Genomic DNA, 13,699 nt, shown 5'->3' with positions numbered 1-13,699 from the left:
CAGCAGCTTCCAAAGAATGACATGCCATTGACATGGATGGGCTGGCATCTCCTCCCTCCTTTGGAAAGTATGAAAGTGATAGTGTTAGTCACTGGGTCCTGTCTGACTCTTTTGTGACCCCATGGACTGTGGCCCACCAGGCTCCTCTGTCCATGGGATTTCCCAGGCAAGAATGCTGGAGTGGGTTGCCATTCCCCTTTCCAGGGGATCTTCCTGACTCAGGGATCGAATCTGAGTCTCCTTCATTGCAGGGAGATTCTCTATTGTCTGAGTCACCAGGGAAACCCAGGCCTCTCCCAAATTCTCCGGGTTAGTTGGTTAGTTGGTTAGTTTTCAGCAGAAGCGGCAGTGGCAGCACTGTGTTCCTCATCAGTGTTGCAGGAAGGAGGACCCCTTCCAGGGCCCGAAACCGGGCTCTTGTCTAACACTCGGAAATGAATTGTCCGAGGAGACACATGTGCTGACAAAGCAAAAGATTTTATTGGGAAAGGGCACCCGGGTGGATAGCAGCAGGGTAAGGGAACCCAGGAGAACAGCTCTGTCTCATGGCTTGCAGTCTCGGGTTTTATGGTGATGGGATTAGTTTCTGGGTTGTCCTTAGACAATCATTCTGACTCCGAGTCCTTGCTGGTGATACACGCCTTGTTCAGCCAAGATGGATGCCAGAGAGAAGGATTCTGGGAGGTGGTTGGACATGTGGTGTCTCATTTTGACCTTTCCCAAACTCTTCCGGTTGGTGGAGGCTTATTAGTTCTGTGTTCCTTACCAGAACCTCCTGTCATAAAACAACTCACGCAAACGGTTACTATGGTGCCTGGCCAGGGTGGGCGGTTTCAATCAGTGTGCTTCCCCTAACATCGGGACCTCCTGATGTGAGACAGTTCATAATGGTGGTTATTATGGTGCCTGGCAGAGCTGGGTGGTTTCGTGCAATGGTTCCCTAACAAGATGTAACTGTTTCAAATCTTGAAAACATAGAAATAATGGTTAACCAACGTTGGGAGATATAAGGAGGAAATGTGGAAGGGATTAACAGTGTCAAATTTTTTCATCTTTCATGTCAAGGGGTAAATAGATATTGTTCAATATTGTATGGTATGGTTAAAAATTATGATTTCCCCCCGTAATTCTATTTATTTTTTAAACCTGGGAGTAGTAGTTCTCACCTAGAAGTGATTTTGACCCACCTTCCCAGGGGCATTTGGCTCTGTCTGGAGACAGTTTTGGTTGTCTCACTGCAGGGAGGTGGGTGTTTCTACTGGTGTCTTGTGAGGACAGGCCAGGGATGCATCTAAAAATCCTACGAAGGGATTAACAGCCCACCAAAGTGATATGAAAATTACTTTAAACTAAAAACATCTGAGCAGCTGCAAGAAGATACATTACCTAAACTTAAGCAGAGCCTCCTGAAAACACTGCCATCAGCTGCCATCAGTCCTTTTCTGAGGGGAGGCGTCAGGGGAAGACTCTTAGCACCAGCTGCTTATTAGCATCAGAAAGCCCAGTAGGCTCTTTCATACTTTCCCATTAATACCCAACCTCCTCTCCCTTTTTAAAGTTAGTACATAAACCTTTATCTCTGACTCTTTAGTGCATTCATTCCTGAGTGCTCCCAAGTGCATGTATGAATAAACCCCAACTTTTTTCTAGTTAGTATGTCTGTTGTCAGTTTATTTGCAGGACCCCTAACATTTGGACCTAAATGGATAAAATTTTCAATACCTACCATCCTCAACCCCGCATAACAGACATATTTTAAATATTAAAATAATTTTAGAGGGGGAGAAAAATTTTTCTGAACTTCCGTAATTTATTCAAAATAACTGCAGAATTTTTTGTAAAAGTGAAATAAAACCCAGCACAAAAATATATAGCCCTTATACCATGATCTTGATTTTCTAGAATTATGTCCATTTCTTCTATCTATACATGTATATACAGAGATGTTTTGAAAGGTGTTAGAAGGAGAAATGATGGATATTTACAGGTAGTAGAAATTGGGGTGATTTTTTTCTCTCTCTTTGCCTCCTCCCCCCCTCCCCACCGCCTTGAGCACTTAAAGTTTATTTTTCAATACTGATGAATATAATGTTTAGAAACGCAGTGGATTTTCTATTCTTTCTTACAGGAAAAGCAATGTCAACTATAGAAAAAACCTTTTCAGTGAAACTCTTTGTGGGTCAGGAAAAAAATCCAGCTTATCTCCTCTGTTCCTTGTTCACACTAAAACAGAACAACACAGATATCAGTTACCAGGCCAACACCACCTGCGTCTGCATCGTTGAAGAAGATCTTGGGGGCTGCTTGAAATGAGCTCTCTGTGCTGAACAGGTCAAATAAGTCTTATTTTAACCTCATTACTCTTGCTCTCCTCCATCTTCAAGAGCAAAAATATGTATGTGTTCATTAATAAAACTTCTCTTCCGCCGTTTCCTGCTCTTCAGGTGAGGCTCTGCTTGTACCCAGGGCACTGCCTCACGTCTGCTTCATTTTACTGGCTCTGATCTTTCCTTTGCACATGCAATGGAGAAACACACCATGGTTTGGAGGGAGTGGAGAGGCCTCTTGCACAGTTGCTGCCCTCTTTCATGAAGGAACAAAGTTCTTTCATCTATTACTTGCACAAAAGTTGCAAAAATTATTTTATTTCTTAAAAATCTCCTTGAATAAATTCCGCCAAGTACCTGAAACAATAACCCCTTTTCACTTGGAAAAGCGTGAAAAAATAAATCTCCTTTTTTTATGGGTACCAAAGCCAAGCATATGTGCTCTATTTGGAGAATGCCAACGCCTCAAGCTGCAGCATTTCTTTTACCAGCTCTCAGCAAGTGGCCATTTAGGCTTAATTGCTCCTCACAGCATAGTCCAATTAAGAACGGGCATCAGCAGGGTAAGGGCTATTTGTTAATCCATAAAAGGTAGGAGAGACAGTACTTGTTTTGCCTGCGGTTTTTACTCACATGTTTGGGTGAAAATCTAAACAGCTGGAACTCTCGGCAAGTGATATGTGTGTATTTAATCTAATGGCTATGGGCAAGACAAGTGTATGAATGAATATTACACAAAAGCCAAACTTTTTCTCCCATACAAAGGAGAACTTTGTCAAGATATTGTTGAACCTACCGAAGCATGATACCAAAATTGCAGTGGGAAGCGGGGAGGACAGAGCCAGGTCAAAGGGGAAAACCTCTGAGGGGTTTCTCTGCAACCTGAAGATGGCTTTAGTTCCCCAGAAGAGCAAGTTCCCTGTTGAAGCGCACAGTTTTATCAGCACAAATTGTGGGCTTTTATTGTTGTTTAGATTTTTTTTGAGTTTTTATTTTTTGAGAATTTGACTTCTGTACATCATTTTGATGTGGTACAAGGAGAATTGCCATTCTACATTGGGGGGGACAGGATAAACTAACAAGAAATGGAAAGTGTGGGAGTGACAAAGTCCCTCTTGTGATACGATGAAAATAGGCAAACATAGCTATGAAATATTCTCAGCTAGTTCAAAGGTTTCCACATTTCCTTCTGTAGGAAGAAGAATCTGATGAGCACCAGACAGGCTGGGGGTCACTTACTGGTTTCTTATAAGTCTAGAGGCTTCGATTTTCAGAGAAGGGGAAAGTAGAAAACATACTTGAGGGACCTGCTGGGTCAGGCTGCTCATGAAACCCTGGGATCAGGTGACAAGATATGTGGTCTAGAAAAGTCAGGCTTCAGTAGCAGGGGGATTTGGGAAGATAGGAAGAAGGATATTTAATACTGTTGCCTTCCCAGAGCAGAGTGAGATTAGATGTCAAATATCTTCTTTGGTTTTTGTTTTGTTTGCCTGTGCTGAGTGGCTTGCAGGATCTTAGTACCCCAATCGGGGCTTGAACTTAGGCCCCAACAGTGAAAGCCTGAGTCCTAACCCCTGGACCATCAGAGAATTTCCTCCTCCGTGATTTATATGTTGGTTGGGCTTTGAAGACAGGCAGAGCCATCTGTCCATTTTCTTATTTCTTCTTCCCAAGTTTCTAACTTTCTAATCTGCGGACATCTGGGGATTCTGCTCCATCTAAAACGTCTCTGGCCTCCTTGACCTTCCCTCTACCAGCACAGAGAGGGAAGGCCTGAGCAATTGTTTGTGAACCTGGTCTGCTCAGTGGTCAACCTGACATAGCTAGGGCTGGAGACTAAATGTTCTTCAGCTAAGTGAAAGCCTATTTTCCCCCCTTTGGCTTTGTGTGTGTATATTTTAATCACACTGTCAATTGTTAATGTCCTCTGATGAGTGAAACTTTCACTGATTTTCGGGCTGTGCGTACGTGTGTACGTGCTCAGTGGTGTCCGACTCTTTGCGACCCCCTGGACTGTAGCCTGCCAGGCTCCTCTGTTGATGGGATTTTTCAGGCAAGAATATACTGGAGTGGGTTGCCATTTCCTACTCCAGGGGATCTTCCTGACCTAGGGATCAAACCTGAGTCTCCTGCATTGGCAGGTGGATTCTTTACCATTGTGCCACCTGGGGAGCCTGTTAGGGCAGTGCTTACCGCCAAATTAATGATTCTCCTCTGGAAAATGCCCACACCCACCTGCCTCTCATTCTGAATCCTGGTGGGATGCTGGCTGCAGGTAATGATATTTACCCGGCTCATTGAAATGTCACACTTAGGACTGAACCCTGTAAATTATTATTGTGCTCGTGTTATATTGTAAAGATAAAGGTCAGATCAGAGCTCAGATTTATTCACACCCATGCTGCATTTCTGAGTGTTAGGAGAAAAATAAACTGTTGGGTCTTTCCGTTAAAAGTACATACAAGTGAAAGTGAGCTTTTTTTCCCCCAAAGGAAAAGATAAAACCACAGAACCAGGAGGTTTTTGGAATAAATACAAGAGAAGGAGAATTTGGCTCATCTAAGCTCTATAAATACTACCTCCAATTTTCTGCACATTTTCTGACAATCCTTTAAAAATAACTGGACAAGGTCAGGGACAAGTTCAGGAAGACTAAGGGAACTACTATGAATTGATCCTTACTAGTGCCTGAGTAGGTTGCCTCCTCCTTTGCAGGGCTGAGATGACCCTCTGGTTTTTTAGAGAAAGTTGTTTGGTGGCCAGAAAGCCCATCATTAGAGCTGAGCACCTTTGTGCCCAGTTAGTCACAAATCACATGGCTGGCTGTTTACCTTGAACTGTATAGTTCCAAGAGCAGAATTGCTAACCTGAGAGCCCTAAACCCGGGGAGGCTGGCAGTAAGGAGGGAATGGAGAAGCTTGGGAGGAGGTCCTTCAGTGAGGACTGAGAGTCAGCCCTGAGCAGTGGGAAGTGCCCCTTGCTGTGTCTTTGCCATACTAGCTGTTTCGATAAATTATGGTCTGAGTGTTAGCCATCAGGGCAACAGTTCTTGGCACTTAATAGAAAGCCCCAGAGCAGCTACATCAAATGACTTTTCTTCCATAAAATTTGACTTTTGAGCTTTGAAAGCTACTGGGCTCCCTGATCCTCCCTCCTCCCCATTTTTCTTACTAACTTATGCTTTTGAGGGTTAGCTCTAATCGGAGAGTAATATCTGAAGGGGTTTAATCTTCCAAACTATTTAAACTAGAATGAGTGGATAATCTTTTACTCGCTCTCATTTCTGTGATTCCTCCTCCTCCTTTTTCTTATATTTCTCAGTTGAATATTAGTGCCTTTATTTTGATATTCTCCGTCTTTGTATGTTCTCTTAAAGATTTTTATTCTCTGTTAATTCATTCGTAATAAATACCACTGCAAACTCTTAGCACTTACTATGTGGTTGGTACCATATTGGATATGGCAAAGAAGGAGTAGTTTGTGTTTGATATTGTTTGAGGCCTTTGCTAATCTTTGTTGTTTTAGTATAAAGAATAAAAAACGTAATCATGTTTTAAAGACTTTAAAAAACAATATCTAGGGAAAGGTAAATACATGTTGAGGTGTACCCTATACTGTTACACCTAGGAGAAAATGTTACCTCTTTCACTTTCATATTTAATTTTAGTGTTTCTTGATCATCCTTCCCAACATTTATTTACTGCTCCTCTCCCCGCAAAAAGAGAGAGAAGAGTCTGTCTTTAAGACCCCATCATTACTTTTTCTTTGGTCCTACTTAAAAAAAAACCCAAAACATTACTTTGAAAACAATAGTTGCTTCTGCTAACAGATTTCTGTTTTTTTTTCTTTTTTTTTCTGAAAAAACAGTTTTTTCTTTTGTATTTTTTCTCTAGTTTGCTCTCTCAATTTATTTATTTATTTTAATTAGAAGATAATTACTTTACATGAATCAGCCACACATACACATGTCCCCCCATCCTGAACCCCCCTCCTACCTCCCTCCCCACCCCATCCCTCTAGGTTGTCCCAGAGCACCAGCTTTGCCCTGCTTCATGCGTTGAACTTGGCAGTGGCCATCTATTTTACATATGGTAATATACGTGTTTCAATGCTATTCTCTTAAATCATCCCACCCTTGCCTTCTCTCATATAGTCCAAAGTTTGTTCTTTATATATGTGTCTCCTTTGCTGCCTTTCATATAAGGTCATCATTACCGTCTTTCTAAATTCCATGTATATGCGTTAATATACAGTATTTGTCTTTCTCTTTCTGACTTACTTCACTCTGTATAATAGGCTCCAGGTTCATCCATCTCATTAGAACTGACTCAAATGCATTCCTTTTTATAGCTGAGTAATATTCCACTGTGTATATGTACCACAACTTCCTTATCCATTCATCAGAGATGGACATGTAGGTTGCTTCCATGTCCTAGCTATTGTAAACAGTGCTGCAGTGAATATTGGGGCACATGTCTCTTTCAATTCTGGTTTCCTCAGGATGTGTGCCCAGCAGTGGGATTACTGGATTGTATGGCAGTTCTAGTCCAAGTTTTTCAAGGAATCTCCACACTGTTCTCCATTTCTCTTCATGGAACATAGTTTTCCTTTAAGGGAAACAGTTGTCACAGGAAGTGCAGACAGTTTGCCACCTGAAAAAGGTAAAGGAAGAGAGCTAGGCTGACTTTCTTTTCTGTCCCAGCTTTGCTATTCCTTCCTTACTTTTGTCTGCTTTCCCCCAGAGGGAGTGTTTTTGACCCATCAGAAAGGTATATACAGTTCTTTTTAAGGAACATGAGCGGTGAGTTGCAGCCATAGCAGTGTTATGATTTCTTTACCCTGGGTGCTTAGTTTCAAACTCGAGGCTGAAAAAAACCACTAAATGTAAGTCATTTTCAAAACATCTTTCATTCGTTTCCTTCAACAGACATTTATTGTGTACTAACTTTTCTAGGCACTATTCTAGGCACTACAGAGATATGATTGAAGAAAACAAACCCAGATCTTTGCCCTTGTGAGCCTTAGATTCTAGTAGGGGAAGACAAACATTATATAATAAATCTAATAAATGGCTTGATTATCCAGCTGAGGGGGAGGAAATCATTTATTTTTCTTCTATCCATCCTAGGTTCATTGAATAGAGGCATGTAAATAAGACTTCTGAAAGACATATTGATAAGAAAAAACAAATAGAAGGTTTTTGTTTTGTTTTTTAGCATGTGCATCGCATATATGTGAGAATTCAGTGATGAGTAACTCAAAAGAGTGGAATTGGGCTTATGTAGCATCTTAACAAAGGAATAATATGTTTTTGAAGAAGTAATGAGACAAAGAAAAGGACTTTGAGTTTTTGAGCAGCAGATTGTGGGAAGGTAAGCATATGGGGGAACCAATGGAAAATAAGGGTTAGTTAGTAAGATTTGTTCTGTAGGTTTCTCTGGTGCCATCTCCCAGCTGATCCTGGTCTCTTTTGATTAACCACTGTCCTTCCTGGTAGAAAGGGGAGAGGGGACACCCTTACAAATTTATGTCTTATTTTTAGGCAAATAGGGGGAGGCCAAAGAGCTTTTCTTACATTTGCTATTTGCTTCTTTTTAATTGTCTTCAGCTGAAAATAATCCATATGCCAAAGTGGTGTACTTGATGTGGCATATTCTGATGCCCTTCATATCTTACTAGAAGACAGTAAGTGCCATGAAAATAAAATGAAGAGCAAAATAAGGGGATCAGAGGTATAAGGGTGTTGCAGTTTTTAAAAATGTGTTGCAAAGTTGGCCTCACTGAGATGACACTGGACAAAGACTCCCTTCTCTTCTAGATCCCACAAGTGCTAACAAAACTATTAGGAAGGCTGAACACAATCAGTTTTGCTGTGGATTATCCTCACATAATGTTGGGAGGAGCTACTCTTTTATATGCTGAGCTACTAAAAGAAGAGTGGAAACGGGGCTGCAGTTTGTATCTGTTTCCTCCTGGTGTAGGGAAGGTATCAGTGCAGAGAACAATTACACGGGTGAAGCCAGATTAGAAATTTTAAAACATACTATGCGTGACATGTTCTCTATTTCTTAGTGTCACCTAGGTATAACTTTTTTCAGTTGAAGCCTCATTTCTGGGCCACTAGGTGGTATCTATATAAAACTGTAGTTTTAATTTAAAAAGCCTGTGTAAAAAAAAAAAGTATGTTGCCGAATTTCTGTAAAGAGTTTTTGTTCAATCCACTTGAGGTTTGTGAGTGTTTGGGTTGGTACATGTGTCCATTTGTGTGTATGTGAATAGAACTAGTCTTGCTGGTAAAAGATGCTGACTCTGCGCAATGTATTACACAGCTTTTATTTTATTTTTATAGATAATAACTTTTAATCATCGCCTTACTCAGTTATGTTAATAATTAGAGTTGGTAATTTTGCTAACTTGTAGAGCAGTGATTCTACAACATGTATCTTTTTGTGACATCTAGAGTAAGGTTCTTAAAATTGTTTGATCGTTCATAGCATTTTTAATGGAGACTGACTATTTAATTCCCTTCTTTGAGGGAACTTGGAGTCTGATAAGTAATACGTCAGAAATGATTATGGAAAAGCAAACCATGAATGTGTCCCTGAGGAATAAATATATCTTTGGGAAATGAAAAGAATCTCCTGAATTTCTACCCTGTCACATGCTGAATTGAGAGCCATTTAGATGAGATCACACCCTATGCAGTACCCAAGTTGGATGTTTTAAAACAGATTGTTCCCCTGTTTTTCTGAATGTGTGGGCAAGAGTATCTACTGTTTTCTAATATCTTTTTTTGTGGTTTGTCCAGGGATGGGATGGGATCTCTGTAGAATTTGCAATCAGCTGTTAGTAAGTTTTTGAAAATAACAATGCATCTTTCAAGGGTCAGGCTGTGCTTTGTTCAGGTAAAGACATCCTTAGGAGGGGAATAGGGAGCCACACTTCTGCTGATAGAAAGCCAAGTGTGGGGTGGTAGGTGAGGAAGGGTGAACTGGATTGGTGCTAGAAGGTTTGAGCTCACTTCAAGTTTTCTGAGCTTTAAATATGAAAGAGAAGTGGTCAGAAGCTGCAAAGAGAGAAGCAGGAGTTGCCTGGGTCTAGTTCTTCCCCTGAATACACCTTTGGCTGTCAGGAACAAACATGGCCTTTCCTGTACAGTGTTCATCTGCACAGTCTGGGTTAACAACCTCTTTGCCCTGCCTTGGACCCTGAACTCTGATATGGAATTCCAGCTCTCTCCCTACTCCCTTCTCACTGTGGTGCTCTGGTCCAGACCCTTCACTCACTAGGTCTCTTTCCATCTGAAAAGTGAAGATAATACCGTTTGTCTCCAACAGGAAATGTGTGAGAATTCCCTGCTTTTCAGGGGAAAGAAATGAACTAATTCTCTCATTCTAGAAAATTAGAAATAATAAGGAAAAATAAGGTATCTTTATAGGATTAGCATAATTTACAAAGAAAAGTTAAAAAATAATATGTATTGAATCACAAATACAATAATTCTATATTTTTGCTGCCTCAGTTTGAGGCATAGCTTTGTACCCTGAAGAAAACATTTGATTAAGATCATTAAAGGGCCAGAAACTTTAACATTTCTTTCTTTTTTTGATGTGTATGTTACCTTGAATGATAAAATTTTATAGAAAGTTCTGGATTCTATCACTATTTTTGGCTAGAATGAAAATTGCTGTAAAGTTTTCATTCTGCCTTTCTGAATTTAACAGTCTGTGTCATTCATAGCCAGGCATGTAATAAAGGACTTAGTGATGATGAAAATAGCAAATTTATTACTTATGTATTTTATTACTCACAATATTATTTTCCTTGAATCCTTAATTTTAGAGGGCTTGTTTTTTTTTTGGCTACGTGGCCTGTGGGATCTTACTTCTTGTGTGTGCATGCATGCTCAGTCGTGTCTGACTTTTTTGCGATCCCATGGACTGCAGTAGCATATTGGGCACTTACTGACCTGGGGAGTTCATCTTTCAATGTCCTATCTTTTTGCCTTTTCATACTGTTCATGGGGTTCTCAAGGCAAGAATACTGAAGTGGTTTGCCATGCCCTTCTCCAATGGACCACATTCTGTCAGACCTCTCCACCATGACCCATCTGTCTTGGGTGGCCCCACACGGCATGGCTTAGTTTCATTGAGATAGACAAGGCTGTGGTCTCTTGAGAAACCTGTATGCAGGTCAGGAAGCAACAGTTAGAACTGGACATGGAACAACAGACTGGTTCCAAATAGGAAAAGGAGTAAGTCAAGGCTGTATATTGTCACCCTGCTTATTTAACTTATATGCAGAGTACATCATGAGAAACGCTGGGCTGGAAGAAACACAAGCTGGAATCAAGATTGCTGGGAGAAATATCAATAAGCTCAGATATGCAGATGACACCACCCTTATGGCAGAAAGTGAAGAAGAACTAAAGAGCCTGTTGATAAAAGTGAAAGAGGAGAGTGAAAAAGTTGGCTTAAAGCTCAACGTTCAGAAAACTAAGATCATAGCATCTGGTCCCATCACTTCATGGGAAATAGATGGGGAAACAGTGGAAACAGTGTCAGACTTTATTTTTGGGGGCTCCAAAATCACTGCTGATGGTGATTGCAGCCATGAAATTAAAAGACGCTTACTCCTTGGAAGGAAGGTTATGGCCAACCTAGATAGCATATTTAAAAGCAGAGACATTACTTTGCCAACAAAAGCCCGTCTAGTCAAGGCTATGGTTTTTCCAGTGGTCATATATGGATGTGAGAATTGGACGGTGAAGAAAGTTGAGCGCTGCAGAATTGATGCTTTTGAACTGTAGTGGTGGAGAAGACTCTTGAGAGTCCCTTGGACTGCAAGGAGATCCAATCAATCCATCCTAAAGGAGATCAATCCTGGGTGTTCATTGGAAGGACTGATGTTGAAGCTGAAACTCCAATACTTTGGCCACCTCATGTGAAGAGTTGACTCATTGGAAAAGACCCTGATGCTGGGTAGGATTGGGGGCAGGAGGAGAAGGGGGCGAGAGAGGATGAGATGGTTGGATGGCATCACTGACTTGATGGACATGGGTTTGGGTAGACTCTGGGAGTTGGTGATGGACAGAGAGGCCTGGCGTGCTGCAGTTCATGGGGTTGCAAAGAGTCGGACATGACTGAGCGACTGAACTGAACTGAACTGAATAGACTGCAGTCCTCAGGCTCCTCTGTCCATAGAATTATCCAGGCAAGAATACTGGAGTGGGTTGCCATTTCCTTCTCCAGGGCGTCTTCTTGATCCAGGGATCAAACCTGTGTTTCTTGCTTGGCAGACGGATTCTTACCAGTGAGCCACCTTAGTTTCATGACTGGGGATCAAACCCGTACCCACTACATTGAGAGTATAGAGTCTTAGCCACTAGACTCCAAGGAACGTCCCAGATTCATATATATATATATATATATATATATATATATATATATACTTAAAGCAGATGAGTATTTATTTATTTGGCTGCAGCATGCAGGATCCTAGTTCCTTAACTAGGGATGGAACCAGTGTCCCTTGCATTGGGAGTGTACAGTCTTAACCACTGGACTGCCAGGGAAGTCCCTCCTTAATTTTAGAGAGGTTTTGATGCTGATTAGCATTCTTATTCTACCAGAGAGAGTTTAGAGATAATAGAAGAAAAGGAAGCAAAGACTTTGCTGTATTATTACCTGTTAGAAAATGAAGGATGGGGCTCCGTAAGGGGAGCATGGAGATGGTGCTGGATGAAGGGAGGCAGGTGGATTTTCTCTAAAGCGGGTTTCCTTCCAGATGATTGAGAATCGCTCACCCTCGGGGTCTCTGCGCCTCCGCGTTCTCGGGGTGAGCAGGTGAGGACTAAGTCAATCGGTCTCGACAGTTGTGTGGCAGTCGACTTCCAAGGTGGCCCTGACTCCACCTCCTGGTATTCACACTCTGTATAATCTCCCCTGGAATGACTTGCTTTCAACCCATAACATAGTGCAAAAGTGATGACTGTCACTTTCATGATTAGGTTTCAAAGACTTACTTACAGACAGGCAGTCTCTCCTTTGCCCGCTCACTTACATGCTGTGATAGAGCAAGCTGCCCGTCTAAGGCTGGAGAGGCTTACATGGCGAGGAACTACACGTGGTTTCTGGCCAACAACCAGAGAGGAACCAAGGCCCGCAGCCCAACAGCCTGTGAGGAACCATGTGAACTTGTAAGTCGAGTCTTGAGATTAACTCCACCTCAGCCGTGACCTTGATTGCAGCCTATGAGAAAACCTGAAGCAGAGGACCCAGCTAAGCCATGTCTAGATTCCTCACCTACAGAAGCTGTGAGGTAGTAAAATGTGTATTGTTTTAAGCTGCTAAGGTTTGAGGTGATTTATTATGCAGCAGTAGATCAATAATAGATAACTCTTATGCTCTGTTACTGTACTTTGAAATGATTCTGGTCACTTTGGCAAAAAAGGAAATGATCTGATAGACTCATACTACCGTGTTCGGGAGCTCAGTGTGTAACCCTGTTGGAATCAGTGTCGTCAGAGAGGAGGTGATGCCAGCACAATAGAATATATGGGTGATGGCAGAATTTTAGGATTTGGGGCAGTGAAGGGGAAAGTATTCTTTACAGAATGGGGAAGATTCCTGGAAATAGGCTCTGCCTCTTGATGGGAGGTGCTTACAGAGATGGGATGGCTTCTTGATGGCAGACATGGAGATTGTACACCACCTGGTCCATCCTGTAGGGTCCCACATATAGGAACCTTTTGAGGGGTATCAATGAAATGGCTGGAGCCCAGGCATGTTCTGCAGGGGACTCTCTTGCAGAATCTCCTTCCCAAGCCAAGTCCCAGGGATGCTGCTGTGTATTCTCTCAGTGCTTTTACACTTTAGCAACTTCTGGGGCTCTGCAGCCCCAGTGGTTTCAGATGGAGATGCTGAGTATAGTGGAGGGGTTACTGTGAGGTCAACCCCAGATATTTGAGTGATTTTCTGAAGGTTTTTCTGCCCCTCATCTTTGAGGAGGGTAATCACACAGTTCTCTCCCCTCCCACACTGGGGATCAGCCCAATGGTGATGGGCTGTCACCATCTGGAGACAGACTGGCTAAGAGTTGGAGGAAATGTGTGGCACTGGGTAACTCTATTTATTTCGTGTCCCCTCTCCTATCTACTCTTAAGTAGAATCATAAAATGTGAGAGCTGGAATTCTCCCTAGTCTAGTTCTGTGGTTTCCAACTTTGCTTCACAAGACTGTTTGTGATTTTATTGTCCTCCTTCTGCAATGTAAGAGCAAGAACAGGGAGGGTGAAGGAAGGGGACAAGTGGGCTTCTGGTGGCTCTCTTTATCCTCCTCCAGCTTTTATGTATTTCATGTGTTGTGCTTCCA

General features: G+C 41.9%; 1 long non-coding RNA gene across 1 annotated transcript; it reads left to right on the top strand.

Annotated features, from left to right (window-relative positions):
- The first annotated feature begins 800 nt into the window (after nucleotides 1–800).
- Nucleotides 801–2,432, top strand: LOC145518915 (uncharacterized). The gene is made up of 2 exons (XR_014063453.1): nucleotides 801–1,067; nucleotides 2,129–2,432. It is a non-coding gene; the product is annotated as an uncharacterized LOC145518915 (long non-coding RNA).
- Nucleotides 2,433–13,699: the final 11,267 nt, after the last annotated feature.

The sequence above is a fragment of the Giraffa tippelskirchi genome, chromosome 8 (genome assembly GCF_054371585.1).
Source record: "Giraffa tippelskirchi isolate mGirTip1 chromosome 8, T2T-mGirTip1v1.2.pri, whole genome shotgun sequence".
In the NCBI taxonomy this organism is placed as follows: domain Eukaryota; kingdom Metazoa; phylum Chordata; class Mammalia; order Artiodactyla; family Giraffidae; genus Giraffa; species Giraffa tippelskirchi.
The sequence above is the reverse complement of the archived record's forward strand: the minus strand, read 5'-3'. Positions and strand labels throughout refer to the sequence as shown.